Raw genomic sequence first — 12,854 nt, forward strand, 5'->3', positions numbered from 1 at the left:
TGAAGATAAAGGAGTACAGGATGAAACTTTTCTTAATGCTATTGTAAACACAGTCATTGCAAAGTGAAAGTTTAGAGCATCCATCTCCAATGTTCCAGGGCATAATACGGTCTCCTAGATGATAGGATGGGCAGCCAATTCATGGCTTAACAAGCACTTGGAAAGAAGACAGGCTTTGACGGGACAAAGTTCCTGTTTATTTATGCCTAAGAGAACTGGATAGCTTGTAATTTTGGGAAGGGAGTATTGCACGCTTCTGCAGAACACTCTTCCGTTGGTTACAGTTTATGGGTAGTGATTGCTGTGTCTGATTCACAAACTGCACGCCAGCAAGCTGACTTATGCACATGAATGTCACAGAGGCCTGACACCAGAGACAGAATCACACACAGACAAGATGCTGGCACACTCATCATCCCCTCTATTTCCAAAGGTCAGAGAGGTGAGTGGGGATTCAAGCATCTGCACACATGAGAAAGGCTGGAAGGAGCCTCAAGATTTGCAGAAGCACACACATACACACACACAAAAAAGTCTTTGTGGGGGAGCAAAACTATAAGGCAGAAGGGGAAGCTCAGAAAACAACATAATGAAAACTGAATGTGCTCCCAAACCTCAGATCCAGGTCCTTCCCTTTTCTGTATGCAAAATTGTAACTGCAGGGAGGAAATTCCCATAAGATTGCAGCAAAGGAATAAGAATGGATGTTTTGCATATCTGATATTATTTTTTAATAGGTATATTGTTATCAAAGGGCTATGTTCTCCAAACTGCAGATTGCTGTTCTTTCCTATTGCTCCAGGAGTGTAAATATTTGCAGAGGAGCAATTATGAAGCATCAAGCGCCTTACAGGAATGTAGAACTGGCCAATTGCAGAGTTTTCAAGCAAGAATGGTCTATTTCTCCATTTGGATACAGAGCAACTGTGCATTGCACTGCTTATGCATTTAGCTCTTTGTTGTTGCACCGTTGTGAATAATTGTGGATCAATCTTTTTTAAAATATTCATCTTAAATCAGGGATGAGGACAAGTTAGACTGGAATCTGTTAGCATATCTCTAGGTGGTGTGAAGTAGATTGCAATGGTTTCTTATTCCTGATCTTTTAACAATAGCAACAACAAAAATGTCCTTTCCCTCCTTAAATGAGGCTGCCAAAGAGAAGAAAGTGTGGGTTCACTGTGAGTGAATTTGTATGCGAAAGGACTGTGAGTCCAATTCAGTTGTGGTTAGGGATTGGCAAATCTGTTAATTTAGTCTCCATTTCTCATTTTTCCAATCTTCAGTTCTCCATACTGTCACATCACCTGGCAATTTCATTTTAAAAAGTCCCATGAAAATTCATCAGCATTTTAGAGTGAATTCCTTCTAATATATGCATTTTAATGCATTTTTGCCCGATGCATACATTTTTTGCTAGACATTTACCGGACTATAAAGCTTTTTCACATGCTATTTTCACAATTGCATGCCTTTTATGTGCAATTTAGCCTCCTAAATGCCTTTTGAACACATTACCTGTCTGGAGAAGTGCATTGCAAAATTCAGAGAAATGTGAATTTTGAAAGATAGCTTTGGACAAATCTTTGCACAATGGGTAAACGAAAATCCTGGTGCAACAACAGGAACCTGTTGTCATCCACAAGCACTGCATCTAGAGGCTTCTGCATCACTCTGTTCGGGGAAAGCTCTACTTGCTGCAGGTGTGAACCTGCCCTATGAACGCCGTCCCATCAGAAATAAGCAACTATCCTACTTTTAAAAGACATCTGAAGGCAGCCCTGTTTAGGGAAGTTTTTAATGTTTAATGCTGTATTGTGTTTTTAATATTCAATTGGGAGCCAACCAGAGTGGCTGGGGAAACCCAGCCAGATGGTTGGGGTATAAATAATAAATTGTTGTTGTTGTTACTATTATTATTATTATTATTACTACTACTACTACTACCTAGCAACTATCTAAAGAAGTAAGAACATTGAGCTGGCCAGTGAATCATGCTGTAAAAAAGCAGTTGCCCAAATTGCTGTCAGACAAGAAGAATGTGAAATAGCTCCTGGTGTTTGTTTCTTCAGAAATAACAAATAAGAAAGACTGTCAGTCATGCAGAATGACAAATATTACTGTTTGTAGCACTTCATATAGTGCTTCTATGGACATGCCTAATCTGCTCCAGAAGCTAGTTATATCCATATTTAGTGACATCCTATTAAACAGTCTTGCTTCTAAAGGCAATGGTCTGAACTGTAATTGATGGTTTCTGTTTTATATGCTACATAAACTACACATTGTGTATCTGTATCTGTGTGTGTGTGCACATGTTTAAGTGACAGAAGCAAAATGGGGTTCTTGGCCACCACTTCTGAAAGCACCCAAAGACATTCCAGCTTTGCTTGAGCTGCCTATGATTCCAGCAGTGAAGGCAGTTCAGTCTCAATGCAACTATCTTGTACAACTGCCTTTCCCTGTCTTGTATCAATGCAAACCTCAGTAATAAGCGGGACAACCCCATTTGCCCAATACAGGCTCAGCTTTGTGTAAGAACTGCCAACACCTCTGAGAAGGGAACGTTTCTGGCTTTCAGAATTTGGGGGATTTTAATGGACTTCCTGAGTCCATAAAAGATAATGGCCCTGTTACTTCTGTGAGTTCCCAATGAGTTTAATGGCGCAAAGGCACATGTAAAGTGAGAGCAAGCCGGCCCTTTTCCTGTTCTCATTCCATCAATAAGCTTTCTCTCCAGAATCAGCATCTAACACAGGGAGTTTATACAGATAGTACTGAAATGTATGCATAATCAGATTGTCCAAGATTCAGAAATGAAACACATGAAAATACACACAAACTTTGTTTCTCTGGAAAGTACCAGGAGAGCTGTCTAAAAGTACCCATCCACATACCTGCAGGCGTACATGCTGACATGTGTGTGTGTTTGTGTGCTTGTGCTTGTGCATGTGTATCTTATAATACACACAGCTCCCACAATCAGAAATGTCATTATCCACAAATTCGGTTATCCAAACAGAAAGAATTGTGCTCAGACTTCGTTACACAAATGGCTGATTCAGATATCTGAACAGCCATAGTTTGCCCATTTCCTTATTTGTTTGTGTTTTGCTGGTCATCAGCAGCCATTTTCAGGAAGAAACCGTGGAGGGAGGGGTAAGAGAGATTGGACAAATCACGGATTAGAAATGTTCCCATAGGAAATAATGAAAATTGTCAGCTCATAATATGAATACTTACCTAATGAGCAATTTCCTAGGAACCTAGGAACCATACACATAGGCCCTACATGTTATATCCAGATAGCAAAAATTATGGATTCTTGCCTACTCTGTCCCTGCATTTTGACTCCCACACCCCAGATGTGCAGTGACCACTGTATAGTGATACAGTAAACTGTGCAGTATACATCTCTGACTTGGTGTCCTAAGTGAAAGGGGTATCTGGGTTTTTCCTCAGTGCACTCCATTGTGCGCTCCAGCATTCAGCTGCGATGCCCTCAGCGCTGAGTATCCTCAACAAGTGCTTTCTCACTGACCACAGCTCACAAAGTTGTTGTTTAAATTTCAGCATAAATGGAAACAAAAATACCTTGTGATACATGCTTTACTGGATGGGTCTCTTGCACTGTGAGATTTCGATCCAATTTCCTGACCCCCATACAACCTACTTTCCACAGTGTTGACACTGTGTATAGAGATCAGCTCCTTAGACTTAAAGATTTCAAGTCGTTTGTTGGATTTTGTCATTTCTGGAAAATCGTGGTTCCAGGAAAGCATCCCTGCTAGAGTTCTGCCAAGCATCCAATAAGCTTCTAGGATTTTCTGACGCGCAGAGGCAGCCTGCATGATGAGGGGCCATATTGTCTGTCACAGGCCTCCTTGTAGATACATTCACTGTGTGTACTTTGCAAGGCACAAAAGCAGGCAAGTGGGTGGCGGAGGCCAAGGGGGTGGGAGGGGCGGGGGAACAGGACAAAACAAAACAAAACCTCATGGCCTTGTAAGCATAACAGTTTAGTCTGCTTTCAGGGACATAAGCTGGCAGTTGCCTTTGTAGTAACCCGCATGACAACAGCAAAAACATCAGGAGTAATTAGACAAAATGATGGTATAAATTCAGCCCCCTACCTCTAAACCACCCAGCTCCTCCTCCAATCAACTCATTTGGAAACAATGCATCTTTTGTGGCCTCCAAGTCACTTTTTAAAAAGACAATCAATTTCTTTCTTCACTGTTATAGAAAAGAATGTGCTGCTTAGATAACCAATGTTGACATGTCTCTTTGGGGTGGAGGGCGGGAGCACTTCTCTGGGACCGTTTATTATGTGTCCCCTGCCAGATAACAGCCACCCCCTCTTCACCCACCCCCAGGAGGAAATCACTTCATCTTTTGAATGCAGCTTTAAATCCTCCCCCATGTGTGCCAGCCCCATTGCCTCCACAGAATCCCTGATTGTTCAGCTGTTGGAGGTGTACGTGATCAAGACCCAATTCTCCTTGTTCCGGGACTTTGGCTGGTTATGGATAATTGGTCATGCTCCATCCAGCAGATCAAACAAGCGCATGAAATTCTCCTTGCTGCCTTTCTCTCTCTCTCTCCCCCTTTGGAGTACGACTGGTGGGTGGTGCTAGTGGCAGGCAGGGGTGGTGATGTGGCTTGGTATTGGGGACCACGCTGGATTTATATGGAAATTATCTAAGTGTGTGGCTTTCTCCCTTACCCACTTTTCCAAAGGAGTCTGAAATTTAATCGTATTTACTTTAATGAAGGGGAACAGTGCAAAAAAGCAAGCCATGAAGAAGAAGGAGGAAAACGTGGTGGGTGATCCCATTCCGTTTGATGTAAACAACATCCAGCAGCTTGAAATTTCTGTCCTGAAGATTCTCAGAGAAGGGAGAGAATCTCTCTATCCTATCCTAACGCCAATGCATGCCTGTGTTTTTAAGTCTACTACAGCCTTGCCCAGTGTGGCAAGAATAATAACTATTGTGGCTAGCCAGAAAGAACAGTAAGTACAGGGACCCTGGAACAGGGACGGTGGAGAAATTTGATTGAGTCCACATTTAAAGGTCACACTTTCCGAAACAATACGTGAACCAAAACACAACCATCCTTTGTTATTCACACTTCTCCAATCTCGTAATGCACTTCTCCAGCTGAGTAATGTGGAGAAAAATACGAGGGTAAAGTGTACAAAAAATAATAATGAATCTAATAGTGACAGTAACTTACAACAATGAATTAAATTGGGGAAAATTGCTTTACAAATGGTATATTGGGGAAATTGCATGCCCAAGTGTTGATATTATGAGAAATCTGTACTAAAATGCTGGGGAATTTTCAAGAGGAACTTAAAAAAAAAAAATGCAAACTGATGCGGAAATGTGGAGAACTGAACTTTCAAAAAATGAGAAACACCCAAACCCTAAAAATGTTTTGAAGGTCAGGGTTGTCAAATATTATATTCAAGCTTAGTTAAAATGGATTGCAATAGGACTAAGAAGACACAGCTCATAAACTTACAGCGAATTAACATTCACCTCTGGATCATGTTTCATTGTTCTAGAAGTACAGTTCATAAGTTTATTGTTCTGTCCAAAGGCCGTGACAAACTTACACCAATAGTATTAATAAAATAATACAGAACTTATTTCCATTATATGAGCCACGATCCATGATATAAGAGAGAGAAGTTACCAGAGACACCAACAAACTCAAATCCAACTTGATTTCAAATTAAAGCTCCAAATCACCACAAAAATTTATAGTGATTTTATCAAATTCCTTTTTCCTGTCTCCCCATCCCCACCCCTGCAGTGCATAGGGGGTCACTCTTTGTGTTACAAAGCTATTATTGCCACTCAAAAGGAACCAAACAATTTCTGCCAGAAGTACTTGCTTATGTGTGTGAACAAAGGTTTCAAAATCTCTTGGGTTTCTATATATGGGGCAGGCTAAAAGATAATTGAATGATGTATTTCACCTGAGGTAGACCACAAATACAAAGTCTGCCTGAGTACAGACCTTGTTGTGTCAGTGGTTCAAGACTGCATTGGGCATCCCTTGGAAATGCAGCTTAATAAAGGCAAAATTAGAGGAAACCAGCCAAGAATGTATTAATTATTGTGAGAAACTATGCAAATCAGGATGGCAAAAAATATAAGATTTTAGGAAATATTTTTAATGAACCGATTAACTGATTTCAAGTCTGGAAGGCAAAGAATTTATGGAGCAAGACATTAAAAAGGAAGAGTTAGAGCAAGCTATCAGAAAACTTCAGAAAGGCAAATGAATGGGTCCTGCTGATTTTATAGTAGAAAAACTATAAAGTATTTATTGTTCTTTTGAGTACCCCACCGACTTAGGTCTTAAATAAACTACATGCTCAGGATGAAATACCACAAGAATGGGAAACATTTTACCATACAGTATAAGAAAAAGAAAGAAAGAAATGGAACAAGTTCTTATAGACCTATAATGCTGTTAAATTTTGTCTATTTTTTAAACATCTGTTCTAAATGAAAGGAAAAATAAGATGGTATTCAAATGTATAAATCAAGATCAATTATGGTTTATTAAAGGAAGAGCATTAAATATGAATGGGTATAGACTCTTGAATATAATAAACTTCATCAAACAATAAATTAAGGGGGGTAGAGGAAAGCATATGACAGGCTTGAATGGAGATATTTGAAGGCGTGCCTAAAACAATGTGGATCTAGTTCAAGGTTGGATTGATTTGATTTAGCCACCACTGTTTGTGCAGATGCTCTTTCTCTGTAGCAACACTTGAATTACATTTTATGTTAATCCCCATGGCTACTGTTTTCCAATGTTGCAGGATCAATTTACTAAAATGGTGGGGAGAGAAGTCAGAGGGGCTTGTGGATTTCATTAAGGGCTCCCATCCCAACCCCAATAATTTAAATGTTGTTCCACAGATCAAGGCACCAGAGACAGGGCTTTCTTAGTGGTGACTCCTACCCGATTAAGTATTTTCTGTGACGTATATCACCAGCATTAAGAAAATTTGAATAACTCATCTATTTTCCAATGCTTTCAGGTAGCACGGGGAGGGATTTGATAAGAGGTGGATAACTGTGGTGGATAACAGGGAAACAGTCTAATATGTGCCTCTAATTCATCATCACCTTGCCCAGAAAAGGGCTGAACCAAAGCTGAAGACACCATTATATTGTTGTTGTTGTTGTTGTTGTTGTTGTTGTTGTTGTTATTTCGCTTTAATTTACCCAGGGCAACCCAAAGCAACTTACAACAAACAGACAGATATGCCACCTCCCGCCACATAGATACATGCAAACCAAGAAGAAAAAGAAATACATAGAAAAATATTCTGCTCACTTCTAAAAGGCCACAGATAATTAAAGGCCGAAGTCATGGTTATTGAGGAAAGCTTTTGCCTGGCTCCTAAAGGTATTTAATGATGGTGACAGGTAAGCCTATCTGGGGAGAGCATTCCACAAATGGGGAGCCACCACAGCAAAGGTGGCATTCTTGTGTCACCACCCTCTAGACTTCTCATGGAAGCAACTCATGAAGAAGGCCCTCAGATGATGGTTGCAGGGCCTGGGTTGGTTCATATTGGGAGAGGAGGTCCTTGAGGTATAGCAGCCTTGATCCATTTAAGACTTTATAGGTAAGCTTACGCAGTAGCAGTAGGGGGGTCTGGTTATGCATCACACACAAAAAGAGGACAAGAGGGGACACACCTTTTTGCAAAATTTGCATATGCTAATTTATATGTAAAAATGCACATTTAAAAATACTTGTTACAATTCAGAGAGAAATACATCTCACCATAGTGGGGAAGCCTGTGATCCAGTAACTGCGTGCCTGTTCAGTGTGCTCTCCAGGTGTTCAGCACTGGTGGGCTACTTTATCTTAAAGAGGACTTGGATTAGACAGCCCTTCCAGCAGAAGATGCCTTCAAACAGAGTATTATCCTCCTTCAAGCAGAAGACTGTTCTCTGTAAAGCAGGACACATGGCTACCCAAAGCAGCAGCAGGAGGGGTGCATCATCAGAGAAAATAAGGAGGTATGGATGAGCCAAACGTCTAGGACATACTTGGTAGAGCATAGAAACCTTATGTATGGTACAAACATCACATGGGAAAGAGGCCACCATTCCTAGAAACCATTAGTCCATCTATGAACCTTGTCCTAATCTCCTGTCATCTCTAATTTCTGGGACTCCCACTGCAGAAGGCTGGACAGGCAATAATAGCGAGCATCATCTTATGCCTAGAATTCTAGTATGTGTGCTGCACCTTGGCGTGCTGAAATGTTAAGTGCCTGAACTGTGTTGTGAAAGGCGCTTAAGAGCAGCCTCTTCCCTTCCGGGCCTACATTCCCAGTGCACAAATCACTTCAGTCAGCGAGACAGGGAGGGAAGGAAGCCCACGGGAGTTGGCGGATCTTGAGTTCCATTGTGTGCTGTTTTCACTGCCTGCTTGCCTGTTTATGTCTCTTTCAATAGGTAATGCTTGGGAAATTGTTACCTGATCCCTCCCTCCCTCCTTCCACCTTTGTTTACAAATGCAATCTGGTTTGATTAATCCCTGCTTACTTACTTTCTCTCCACTCTGTCTGGGCCCTCATCAATTGAGTGATGTAAGTGGTAACCAATCTCTCCCAGGCCCACAAAGTTAGTTGGTCGTCTTATTTCCTTATTTATTAAGGCAGACACCTTAGAAAGGCTGGAAAATATTACAAAAAGAAGCTCAAGAGACTCGATCCATGGAACAAGGAACAAGCGCTGCAGCCTTCAAGTCTGCTACATGAAACACCTCTCAAATGAAGCAAGGCCATACGTTATTTGTTCATGGGAAACTGCATTATTTATTTATTTATTTTCAACCTGATCCTGCCGTGTTGCTTCGCTTGTCAGTAATGAAGTCTGCCTCCTAAAATGACATCTCTGCAGTCACTTGGGGGCTCTCAGCAAATCACAACACCAACCATGCTTCTTGCGTGACAGCAACACACAATATTTGGACAACATGCTATGTGGGTTCCCACACACACCTTCCAGGTATCGAATAGGCGTTGCTATGGGATTTTTTAAAAAAATAACTTTTGTGTTTTCCAGAAAGAGAATGCTTCCCCCTAGCCTAGAGCGCTGAGGAAATCATGTGGTGATTTTCACTTTGGGTCATTTGTCTGAAGGCAACATCTCTAGCCACAGTGGTGCCCATTCGGACTGGCAGGGCAGAAATCAAGGAGACCCACACTAGGTAAAGTCAGAGCCAACCAATTCTGTGTTTGTCCCCATCCTCCTCCCCACCAAGTTCTGCAAGGGCAACTCTGAGACAAATGGCCCACTCTGTACTATACATTTAAAGCAATATCATTCCATTTCCCTGCATGATATCCTGGGAAGTATAGTTTGTTATGGGTGCCGAGAGTTGTGACAAGACCCCTCCTCAGAGAGCTGTCGTTCCCAGAGTTCCTTGGGAAGAGGGATTGACAAACTACTCTGGCGATTGTAGCTCTGTGAGGGGAATAGGGATCTTCTAACAATTCTAAGTATCTTTAACAGACTTCCAAGAATTATTTGAGGGAAGCCATTACTGTTCAAAGTGATATGATACTGCTTTAAATGTGTAGTGCAAACAGGACATTAAGAAGGAGAAAAGTGGCCTTCAATACCATTCGCTGGACTATATGCAGGCCGAGGGCAGGCTGAGGTGGGAGGAGAAGTGGCTCATTCACTCTAATGGACAAGCCTCCACTGTTCAGAAATGTAACATACATCTTTAGGATGGGGCAAACAAAGAATGGGTCTGTGTAACCAAGGCACAAGAATCTCCTTGGCAGAACAACATGTAGTTCAAGAAGCTTATAAAGTGGTACCTCGGGTTACAGACACTTCAGTTTACAGATGCTTCAGGTTACAGACTCTGCTAACCCAGAAATAGTACCTCGGGTTAAGAACTTTGCTTCAGGATGAGAACAGAAATCACGCGGGGCGACGCAGCAGCAGCAGGAGGTCCCCATTAGCTAAAGTCTTACCTCAGGTTAAGAACAGTTTCAGGTTAAGAACGGACCTCCAGAACAAATTAAGTTCTTAACCCGAGGTACCACTGTATTATTACTGTTTTTGACATTATTTTTTACGTTTTTATTCTTTTAATGCCGCGTAAACCCTGATTTCCTTAAATAAGCGTAATTACACTTTATAATTTATGTGCTTCAAGTTCATTCAGACTTCCTCAGACTCAAATGTGCTTGGCAAGTTTACTAAGAGTTTTGGACTCTCCAAGTAGTGGTGGCACTTTTACAAGGAAGGTGATTTTTTTTGGAGGGGGGGCGTTCTGCCAGAGATTTAGTAATTTCTGATGTGGTGACAGCTGATTAAAGGCTTTTAAGTGTTGTATATCACTTGCAACCTGATCTGTTCACAGTCACCTTATGCAAAATGTGAAGACTGAGAGCACAATTCTGTATGTGTTTACTCAAAGGTAAGCCAGACCGAGTTTAAGGGGACATTCTCCCAGGTAAGTGTTTATTGAGCTGCAGCCAAAACACACCTGCCATTTGAGAAAAGTGCAAAGGAACATAAGGAAGGAGAAGGAGATTCTTCTGTGACTGTGAGAGATAAAACAACCGCATAAAATCATAAAACTAAAAGGACTAGGTAAAGGTACCCCTGCCCGTACGGGCCAGTCGTGTCCGACTCTAGGGTTGTCACTTAAGAGCTTGGGGGCCAGCGCTGTCCGGAGACACTTCCGGGTCACGTGGCCAGCGTGACGAAGCTGCTCTGGTGAGCCAGCACCAGCGCAGCACACGGAAACGCCGTTTACCTTCCCGCTAGAAAGCGGTACCTATTTATCTACTTGCACTTAGGGGTGCTTTCGAACTGCTAGGTGGGCAGGAGCTGGGACCGAAAGACGGGAGCTCACCCCGCCGTGGGGATTCGAACCGCCGACCATACGATCGGCAGGTCCTAGGCACTGAGGTTTTAGCCACAGTGCCACCCATGTCCCCACGGCGCCACAACCACATAAAATGATAAAACCAAAAGGACTAGTTACAGATAGGTAGCCGTGTTGGTCTGCCATAGTCAAAACAAAACAAAATCCTTCCAGTAGCACCTTAAAGACCAACTAAGTTAGTTCTTGGTATGAGCTTTCGTGTGCATGCACACTTCTTCAGATACCTGAAGAAGTGTGCATGCACACGAAAGCTCATACCAAGAACTAACTTAGTTGGTCTTTAAGGTGCTACCAAAAGGACTAGGATGTCTTTTAAAAAATCATTCCTGGACCACCTGCACAGAGGTAAACACCTTCCATAGTGAAGTGGTTTCTTAAAAATCTTGCTATTAAGTCTGCAATTTCACATGAACAGCTTTTCAATATCATTGGATGATTATGATTGGTTACAGGACTTGAACATAATAAGAACCTGTTACCAGCCCATAGGATTGAAGCCCCCCAAATATGGTTAGTTTCTTATACCATGTGCAGGGTCTTGCCCAATAAATTTTGCTGACTGAAGCAAAGGACAAGATGGTGTCTGCTCTCTCCATCTCTCTTGCATACATTCCATTTGCAGAAGACCATTGGACAGGCAGCTGAATCAAACTCTGGCAACAGGACATTATCCTGCAGTGTGCCTGAGGGTGACAAGCTAATGCAGGGCTGGCTGCATTGCATGGTATTCACAGCTCTTTCTCTCAACAGAGGAAAATGCCTGATCAAGAGGAATTGACCCCTCACAAACATTCTCCAGCACCAGTTGCCTGAGGTACCTGCCTTGTGATAGAGCTGGTCCTGATTATGAAAGGTATCAGAATATCTTGCATAGGGCTAGTGGAGGAATTCAATTCAGTTCACATTTAAAGGTAAACTTAGCTAATTCAAAACCATGCAAAAAAGCAAAAAAACAGCCGTCCTTTGCAATTCACACTTCTCTGAATTTTGCAGTGGAGTCCTCCAGCCATGAAATGTTTCCATAAATGCATATGTTCGGGTGCAGTGTGCATAAAAATGCATATATTGGTGAAAGTAACATACAAAATGAGCTGTGTTGGGGGAAATTGTTTGGCAAAAATGTGTTGAGAACTGTTTGACTGCTTTCCTTTTGGAAAATTCAATTTTTAAATACCTATTAATTAATATATATATATCAGGGTTTTAAAAACATTAACCCCACATTAGACTTACCCAAAACACACACAAAATGTTTTTGTATTTCAACACTCTATTGTTAGCTGCCATGGGCTTTTTTAAAAAGAAAAGGTGGGATATAAATATTTTAAAAGATACAAATTAAGCTCTTCCAAGCCAGGGAAGGGGAGAAAGTAGAATCAGTTCACATGTAAAGAAGAACCTACCCAAGTTGCAGTTTCCAAAACAAACCAAAATAAAGCCATCCTTCAAAATTTGAAGTTCTCTGAATTTTTTGATGCAGTTCTTCAGCTGAGTAGCATCTACAAAAATGCATATAATAGGGGAAAGTGTGCATGGAAATGACATACAAAAATGCATTGTGTTAGGGGAAGTAATTTACAAAAATTAAAAAATAGACATATTAGGCAAAAGTCTATACAAAAATGTATGTATTAGGAGAAAATTGCATTACAATACTAATGGGTTTTTGAAAAGACAAGACCTGTGAAAAACTGAAAACGATTGGGAAAAAAAGGAGAAACCAAAACTGACAAATTTGCCCACTCCTGTATATATATTTGTCCCCTGCCTGCTCCTTGACTCAATAGGATTATGCCCCCCAGCACAGCTGTTGTTGTTGCATCTATGCACATGTCTCGTAGGGAAGAATAGGCGGAAGGAACTTGATTGAAGAGTCCAAGTGGTGGGAGTTG

This window comes from Podarcis melisellensis (assembly GCF_964234715.1).
Source record: "Podarcis melisellensis genome assembly, chromosome: 1".
Lineage (NCBI taxonomy): Eukaryota > Metazoa > Chordata > Lepidosauria > Squamata > Lacertidae > Podarcis > Podarcis melisellensis.